This window comes from Camelina sativa, chromosome 7 (assembly GCF_000633955.1).
Source record: "Camelina sativa cultivar DH55 chromosome 7, Cs, whole genome shotgun sequence".
In the NCBI taxonomy this organism is placed as follows: Eukaryota; Viridiplantae; Streptophyta; class Magnoliopsida; order Brassicales; family Brassicaceae; genus Camelina; species Camelina sativa.
Window position 1 is genome coordinate 15,660,432 of NC_025691.1, and position 9,733 is coordinate 15,670,164.

Below are 9,733 nucleotides of genomic sequence, written 5' to 3' on the forward strand. Positions count from 1 at the left end.
TCAGCAAGAATGCATCGATGATAGGCATTGTGACAGCAACATCCTTCATTTGTGAATCAAACATGGCTCTATACTTGTCCACTTGTTGCTTCTTAAACCTACCAGGAAATGAAAATCTTGGTTCATATGGTGGAGGCAGAAATAGAGTTTCTTTGGCAACACCTTTACATTTCTTGAAAACTTCATCAATGGCCTTGTCTTGGTTTGGTTCCTCAACCACTTTACTCTTCCCTTTGTCAACCACAACTTCTTCAGCTTCTTTTTATTTACCCAAATCTGTCAATATCAACTCATCTTCATCCTCAATCTCAACCACTACCTCCCTTCCTTTAGGCTCAATGTCCCTATTGAGCTCATTAGTTGGTAGTTGCTTACCACTTCTCAACATGATGGCATTGATGAACTCTTTGGGGTTTGGTTCAGGTTTTCCTGGTAATGAACCCATTTTTCTTGTAGAGGAGGAGGAAGCTTGGCCTTGGACTTGTGTTTGCAACCTCTCAATCTTAGCATTTAACTCACCATAGACATTTTTTTTTAACCTTGTTGTGCATGGCTTTCATTTGTGTAGCAAGTTCAATGGCACCTCTTCCTTGTCCTTCTAGGAGTTGTCTAAGTAGAGCATTTGTGTCATCTACTGACCTTGAGGATGTGGTGCATTCATTTGTTGTTGAGGGTGAGAATAGGTTTGGGGCTTGGCTGATAATTGGGTTGGGAAGGAAAACCAGGTGGTTTTGTGGTGGATAAGACTGATCTTGTGGGTTCTCCACATTGGTGCTGCGGTAAGAGAGATTAGGGTGGTTGCGGTAATTAGGATTGAACTTGTTATACCCTTGTCCACCTACATAGTTGACCTCTTCTTGTCCCTCAACACAAGCTTCCATACCATCTTGATACCCTTGATAGACGTCACTCTCTGTAACAAAGTGGACTGGCTTTTGAGTGGCAAGAAGCATCACTTTTGAGTGGCTTTGTCATTCAATGCTTTGATCTCCTTGCGGTGATGCTCATTCATATCAGAATGATCTCTTGTAGTTCGATCATAATCCTCCCCATAGTTGCCATCACTTTGAGCAAGATTCTCCACCAAAGTCATACCAACATCAACATCTTGGCCAAGAAAGTTACCTTGACTTGCTGTGTCAAGCAACATCCTTATCTTTGGGAGCACCCCTCTATATAATGTGCTGAGAAGAGACTCCTTGGAGAAACCATGATGAGGACATTGCATAGTATAGCCCTTGAATCTCTCCCATGCTTCACAAAAACTCTCATTTCCCTTTTGAGCAAAGCTTGGTATTTCATTTCTCAACCTTGCTGTTCTTGTAGTAGAGAAAAACTTGGATAGTAAAGCTCTCTTGAAATGATCCCGAGATGTGACTGATCCCACTGAGAGGTTCTTCTCCCAAGTCCTAGCTCTATCTCCAAGAGAAAATGGAAAGAGGCGGAGCTTGAATGCATCTTCAGAGATTCCATTGATTTTCACTGTCCCACACATCATATCAAATTGATCCAAGTGATTAAGAGGGTCTTCCATAGGTAAACCATGAAACTTTGAGCTCTGCACCATGTTGATAAGACTTGACTTGATCTCATAGTTATTGTTTTCAACAGGAGGTGCTCTAATTCCTTGGCGGTTCCCATGAATGTTGGGTTGATCATAAGTTCCAATGACTCTTGGTTGTCTTGGAGGATGGAGAGGAGCTTGGTCGTCATTGGGCTGATCATTTCCATTATGACCAGCAGCAGGAGGAGGATTGTTCTCCATGGCTTGGCGGACTAAACGGCGGTTCTCTTGTTCACGAAGGTGAATGTCTTCAACAGGCTCAAATAAGTTGGCTTGGCCTTGACTTCTCAAGTTCATACACCTTACAAAAGAGAAAACAAAACACTAATGCAACCCAAGTAACAAACAACGTAAAGTAAATGAATAGGCTCAAGCAAAGATGAAATCCTAATTGTCAAATTGAATGCAAATGGGCAACGACGCCAAATTGATGTAGTATCTTTTCTATCAATTAAATTATCAATCCACAATTTGCATTAATCAACTCACTAAGAATACACAAAGATGCTTAATCTATTCTTAAACAGGAAAATGTTCTTTTGTAACAATCTTAACTAAGAAACTGATTCAAAGAAAGAAATCAAGACAATTCAAACAAAGCAAATTCAAAGAAACAGAGCACAACTAGAAACAAACTTTAAATCAAGATTAACAAGTGAACCTTGGGCAAGGTAATTGTCTTGGGAGATAGCTAACCAATCCTAGATGTCTAAGCAACAATCAAGAACAATCCTATGGCTAAGAACACTTCTGCAAATCAATCCTTTCCATGATAGAGATCCTATGCTAATCAAGTGATAATCAACAATTTCCAAAGGCAATCACAAGGAAAGCATGCATTATAAACAAGTCTAAATACCACTAAGCACCCTAAATATGAATTTCCATTGGCTAGGAATGCAAAGCTCTTGAATAGTTTGGTTCAAGAATTTCATCAAACACCTTGTGGGCATGGAAATCCTAATGTCTAGATTCAAGCTTGATCAAGGCTATCTAGCATTATTAACACTAATCAAGATAGGAAATACAGAAATAAAGCCCTAGACATCAAAGATCAATCATCTATCTCCCTAATCTACCAAGCCCAAAGTTCTAATGGATCTACTCACTCATGGTTATGATCACACAAAGGTAGAGGTTTGATCTTTGTGAAATCATAATTAGAGATTGTAGATTAGGAGATTTGAAAGAGAAATTGCTATTAAAAACTGGAAAATCAACCAAGGATTCAACAAACCAAGCGTAAATAAGCTTAAGAACCCTAAGTGGCTGCTAAACAAAAGATAAGATAAGAGATAAGAGATCTCATCCCCTTTATAGGGTTAGTGTATTTATAGGAAAATAGAAACTAAACCGGAACAAACCGGATTGCAATTAAACAAATTAGAGATAATCAGAACAAACCAGGTTCTGGTTCCAAAAATAGTGCTTGATCGATGGCAAGATCGACCATTTGGTTGATTGTTCCTCCGTCATGATCGACCATTTGGTCGATTCCTTGGTCGATCGGTCAAGTCTCGGAAGTCTCGGCTAGCATCACGATCAACCATTTGGTCAGTTGCTCGGTCAATCAGTCAAGTTTCCGAACTCTGGTGAAGTCTTCATCGATCAGACGATCGACATTTGTTCGATTGTTTTGTCCTGAGGCCAATCCGCGGAATCCGATAGTGCTTTGATCGACCAAATTGTTGATCTTTTGGTCGATCGTTTTGCCTTCTTGCCCTCTTTTCCATTTTCTTGCAAATTCTTGACCTATTTGGCTCCAAAGCACACTTTCCTTGTATATCTCTACTCCAACACCTGAGATACCAGACTTGATGCAAAATGCAGCCTAAACAACCTAAATGCTCATGAATATGCACAAAACAATGAAGAATTAAGCTCTAAAAACACATAAAAACACAAGATATCACCTCCCTTTGTTGCAGGTGGTTGAGGCTGATCTATCTTTTCAACATTTACTCGAAGCATCATCCGATCGACACAATCGTGTGGATCATCGGGTTCCACTTCAGGTTGTTCTTCAGTTTGTAATTCTCGAACCTGTGCTCGATCATCAACTCGATCAGTCTCTTCGGGTTAAGGCTCGGGTTCATACTCGGATATATAGTACTTGGCCTCATTTTTCATTGGGTGTTCCACATCCTCCCCATCTTGATCATCACTGTCCCCAGTGAGGTAATCCTCATGGTCATCATCAAGGAAGATGGCTTGAGCGGTTGCATAATCCTTGGGGTTTTGAACAGCTTGACCTGGGAGTTGGTTGATCTTTGGTGCTGGTTGGTTGTTTTGGTGGCCTTCCAGGTATCGAACCTTTGTGTTGAGTGATTCATACTTGGCATTGAGATCATTGTACCCTGATTAGATCTTGTTGCTCATCTCTACGAACCGTTTCGCGATGTCCATTGAAGCGGTGGCCTAATTCTGAATCATTTGCTGAATGTGACCGCGTAACTCAGCTTCTTATGATTGGTTTGGCGGACCTTGTGGTTGTTGGAAGCCAGGTGGTTGGTTGTAGGTGCCAGAGTACTGCTGCTTAGGGGCATAGCCTTGGTTGTACTGGCCAAAAGGGTTCTGTTGGACTTGGTTCCCTTGAACTGCAGATGGGTAAGTTTGGTCCTGAGGATTGGCAACATTCGGGTTCCGATAAGACAGATTCGGATTCGGCTTGAAGTTATTGTACCCTCTGTTGTAACCTCCTTGGTTGTTGATGTAGTTAGCATCTTCTAGCTGCATAGTCTCCACATCTTGTTGTAGAAACTGCTCTTCCTCTGATATAGCATGAACATGCTTCTGCTGGTTGAGGAGCTTATCGAGCTTGTCATTGAGGGCTTTCATGTCCCTCTTGTACTGGATATCTTCCTCTCCTGTAGATCGCACAAAGCGATTATATTCCTCATTGTAGTTGCCGTCGGATTGAGCCAAGTTCTCAACGAGGTCCCAACCTTCATCATCATCTGTGTTGAGGAAGTTACCATGGCTTGCAGTGTCCAGCAACATCCGTATCTTTGATACCACTCCTCTGTAAAGTGTGCTCAGCAATGAAGCATTACTAAAGCCGTGATGTGGACAACGAGTAGTGTATCCCTTGAAACGTTCCCAAGCTTCACTGAATGTTTCGTTGTTCTTCCGAACAAAGCCAAAAATGTCATTTCTCAGCCTTGCGGTTCTGGAGTTAGAGAAGAATTTGGCTGGGAATGCCTTCTTGCACGCTTCCCAAGTGGTGATGGACTCCTTAGGGAGCGATTTCTCCCAGATGTGTGCTTTGTCTCCCAAAGAGAATGGGAAAATCCTGAGCTTGAATCCATCTTCACTGACTCCATTGATCTTAGTGAGGCTACAAAGCCTATCAAATTCATCCAGATGATCCAAGGGGTCCTCCATTGGCAATCCATGAAACTTATTGCTCTGTATCATCTGGATGAGACTACTCTTGATCTCAAAATTGTTGTTCTGCACAGCTGGTGGCACAATGCCATTCCTTTGAGTGTGAGTACACGGAGCATCTCCTACTCCTATATTGGTCCATGCTTGAGGAGCTGGTGGACCGTTCTGATTATTCATCGTCTCCTCAATGATTGCTAGTTCTGGTTGAACTTGTTGTTGTTTGAGCAGCCTTGGTCTGTCAATGTTGTCAATGAAAGAGCTCAGGTTCTGGCTACCTCTGGATCGTGTTTGCATGCACAGGTAGGTGTCCGAGTGTGTACACGAGGGTCTACCCGATCCAGGTGATCGAGTGATGGGTCGGGTGGGTGCTCGGGTTGTACCTGAGACTCAAAATGAACAAAGCGAAAGCAAACAAGTCATATTTCGAACCAATATAAACAAAAAGAACTTGATCTAGCAAGTGCTGAAATCCTAAACGTAGCAAAATGAAATCAACCAAATGGCAACGGCGCCAAATTGATAGACGAGTTTTCACTCAGGGTATCAATTCCTTATGCAGTTGTAGTACAAAGGGGTTATCAATCCAAATGGTTTTCTATTGCTAGCAGGAAGGATATGATCATAACAATGCAAGTCAAGCCAAGCAGATAGGGTTTTTGTTCTAACAGTCCTAAAATGAACGAAAGAAAAGAATATGAACAAAGAAACCACGCGACCTAAGCACTCGATGCAAGCAAACGAGTACGGGATCGTGTGGGGTGATTAAGTAAGCAAATGGGATGCGAGCAGCTAGAGATATCACTCGATGCAGGTTATCGTGTACCTGATCGGGTAAGTGATCGAGTAAGTAAGGAAAATGCAAACAATTAAAATACGAAAGCTCCTAGGGATGGGGTCATCGAATCCTAAGCATTCTAGACCAGTACACATGCCTTACATGCCTCAAGCAATTATTTCCTAGACAATGAATCTCTAAAACCTTGTCACCACACTCTCGCACTAGCACCAATCAACCTTAATCACTTACCACACTCCCGCACTAGCAATATGAACAAGCAGGCATTAAGAACGATTCATTATTGTCAGTACACCCTAACTCATCTAATTCCTTACTTAGAGCGAGTGAACCTATAGCAATGGCTAATTCACGCATCTCATCTACACCTTCCGGTCGCTGAAACGCCCTATATCTAATCTCAACCTCTCGGTCTGTTGACAGCATTAAGAACACCAACCTAGAAGGAAATCTATCAATCATTTACAATCAAACTAAGGCATCCTAACCGATCAAGAACACAAAATCATCTATCCCATCCTTAGAAACTTTACTACACTACTCGGACATGATAACAAGGAACAAAACAACGAAAATGAATGAAAATTGCATTGTATTAAAAGGTAGAGTAGAGTAGAAAGAGTACAAGATAGAAATCTAAGAAAACTACAAAAACTATGAAATAAAAATGCAAAATGAAAGAGAAAATGTTTGAGTCGCTCAGTTCTCTTACAGAAGCTCTCGCTCTCTGGTTTGAGGGTCTGCGGCGTGCTCTTTTGCGAGCTAGGAGAGGAGGGGGTTTATATATGGAAACCCTTTTGACCTAGCTTCCCAGACCTGCCCGATGGTCTACTTGATGGGGTACACGAGGGTGAAGTCGGGTTACTCCTTGGGTGGATCTTCGGGTTGCTCTTCATGCTCTTGGATCCTCCTCGGTCGTGTTGGGGTTTGGACTTGTTCTTGCAGCTCGATGGCTCCTTCGAGTACATGCTCGGGTTGTCCTTGTTTTTTGCCATTTTTGGCTCTTTAGCACCTGTTTTCATCCAAAATATGCAAATGCAGAAATGCAACACCCTAAATGGTCTAAAAGTGGATTCCTATAGTAAATGACCTAAAATGCTAAGTTAGAGGTATGAACAATGCAAAATATGGACAAAAACAAGAATGCTAAAAACATATAAATTAGAGAGTTATGAGTGGTCATGTGAAGAGGATCGTATTTTTTTGGTTACATTGATTTGTTTATTGGATTGACCTATAGGACTGGTTATTAAAGTGATTATGTGATCGTTAAGATGAACTTTGGTGATTACTTAATTAAAGGAGCTTCGCTTGTGGTGTGAGAGAAGAGAGAGAGCGAGACGCAACGAGGTGGGGAACCCTCTAGTTTGTTTGTTTAGTCATGTTATGGCTGTGGGAAGCGTCATTGTTTGTGGGAGAACAGAGCCGGAGTGACTAGAGATGAAGAGGAGAAAGAAAGTAAAAGAAAGATTGGAGATAATTAAAGGCAGTGTGGAGGAGCCGATTTTGGAGGCTTTTTGGCGCCAAATATGGGATTGGTTTGGAACGGTGATTTTGGAGGCTTTTTGGCATGATCTGCACCAAGCCAAGATTCCATAGAAGCTGACATAGGTTCATTACGAGACAACCTCAAGGAGTTATGTGCGTTGCTTCCTGTTCAAGTAATTTCTGGAAACTGTGAAATCTGAGTTAAGTATGAGCCCTAGAAACTGTTCCGAGATGATTCTTTCTAGGCGTTGCTTGGAGGTCCAAAACAAGTCTGATCGAGTCGAGATTTGGTGGAGAGACTCGTGATAGTACATGCTCGTTATCCAACGGTGGAATTGCAATTTTAACGGTTAGTTTGTTTTTTATTCGAGTGTTGATGTGCAGGTTTCATATGTCTTGATTTGTGTTAAGTTGTGTTGTTGGTTGAACCAACGAGCTCGGTTTGAGCTGAAACCTCTGTAAGCTTAGGGAGAAAGGTTATGGTGGTTGTAGAACCAAGTTAGAGTTAAGTATTGTGGATTAACACAGTCGCAAAGATTTGCAAACAATGGAGGCGATGCATCGGTCGATGCAAGCACTTGAGAATCTCTAATCAACAAACAACAATAAACAATCAAATCAGGAAAATCAAGTACAAGCCGCCTGCTGAAGGGTTTGTGTCAACCGACACCCTCCTAGTGTCGATCGACACGACCACCTGGCAAAGGTTGCATCGACCGACACATTCGTTGTGTCAATTGATGCATGCTTGACATTTTTTTCTGAAATTCCTAATTGCATCGATATACACCTCCACATGGAATCGATCGATGCGCATAGGTTTCCCGCGTCGTCCTTGCACTTATGTTGATGGACACAACTGCCGAGCATTGTTCTCCTCGAAGGTTTAAGCTGGATCTCCTCTCCTAAACGCACTAAACTCGATCCAAAACCATAAAGGAGTCTCGCAAAGCCTCAAGTACCACGAAAACACTCCAATAAACCAAGGAATCAACCACATAACACATGAACACGAAAATTGGAGAATCTCAAGCTTAGATTAGCCATGCTCATGCACTCACTTTTGCAATAAGAATATTCTGACCAACATCCACGAAGAACGGCCTTAGAGCTCTTGCAACATCCCACACAATCTACCACAACTCACAAATGATTTTAAGGCAGCAGACTTATTGAGTGATCAGACTGTTCTTCACCGGCGGATCAGACGACAACTCTTCTCTCGGCCGTTGTAACACCTCAAACCATTCTATATATAGGACGACCAAAGATGCTACGTGATGACACTCGCAGCCGGACAATAGAGGCTACAAAAACAAAAATTGTCTCCATAGTCATCCATGCCATGAGGCCATCCCACTCAAACATGGTTTCAGGCTTGCCAATCCTTACAATGAACGAATTTTTTGGCGGTCTTCACTAGATCATAATAATTTAGAGCCAACCCTAAGTATAAAACATCTTTATTGTACACTAGATGAGGACCCGCCCGATGTGCGGGTTTAGACTTTTATAAATTAAATCAAATTTAACAAAAAAAATATATTAAAATTTATTGTATGTTATTTAGAAATTTCATTTTTGTTATAATACACTGATTTCTATCCATTTACAAATCTTTGATGTGTGTTACTATTAAAGGTGTATTTTTTTACACCTAAATATACTTTATGTTACAAATATATTCGTTATAACCAACTATTTTTCCTTTCACTTCTGCATAGTTTTTTAATTAATAAAATTATTGGTTCAAAAAACATTTGGGATAAAAGATATATTACATAAATATACTAATCAATGATGTATAATCAAATAATGTATGGCCACCATGGAGAAAACCTCGGCTCCGTCCTCATCCTTTACGGAAAGAACCTTGCGTCAAACCTCCTCCACCATGGAGAGAACCTTGGCTCCGCCTTCCTCCCATGGAGAGATAGCCTTGCGTCCAACCTCCTCCACCTTCCTCTTTTAGGAAGATAACCTTGTGTCCAACCTTCTCCACCATAGAGTGAACATCGGCTCTGCCCTCCTCCTCTATAGAGAGAATCTGTTCACGTCTTTTTGCTATCTCAAAATTGCTTGCTCCAACAACCATTGTAAGTAAAAACTTTTTTCTAACGTCACAAAATCTTTTGATAGTAACTAATGTTAAATTTTCGAATGTATTCATGGAAGTATCTTTGATACTCCATGATGTAGCCTCTGTCTCTGTAATGCCTACGCCACCTTGCTTAGTAAGCCCATGTCCACTCTCAATCCATGTGCCCACCTTCCTAAGTGGGCTCTACATCTATTCCTGGCCCGTGGACCTACCCATATTCGATGGCCGGTTTGTTACGTCTGAGAGGCTTTAAAAACTTGTTTACCGGCCATACAAATCAACAAATGGTCTTTTCCTATGTTTTGTCCTCACTCGCACAGTTCCAACAATCACTTTCAGGAAGGTCACCCATCATGAAGTTTTGTCAGGACCCTTGACCGGAATAATAAGTGCATTT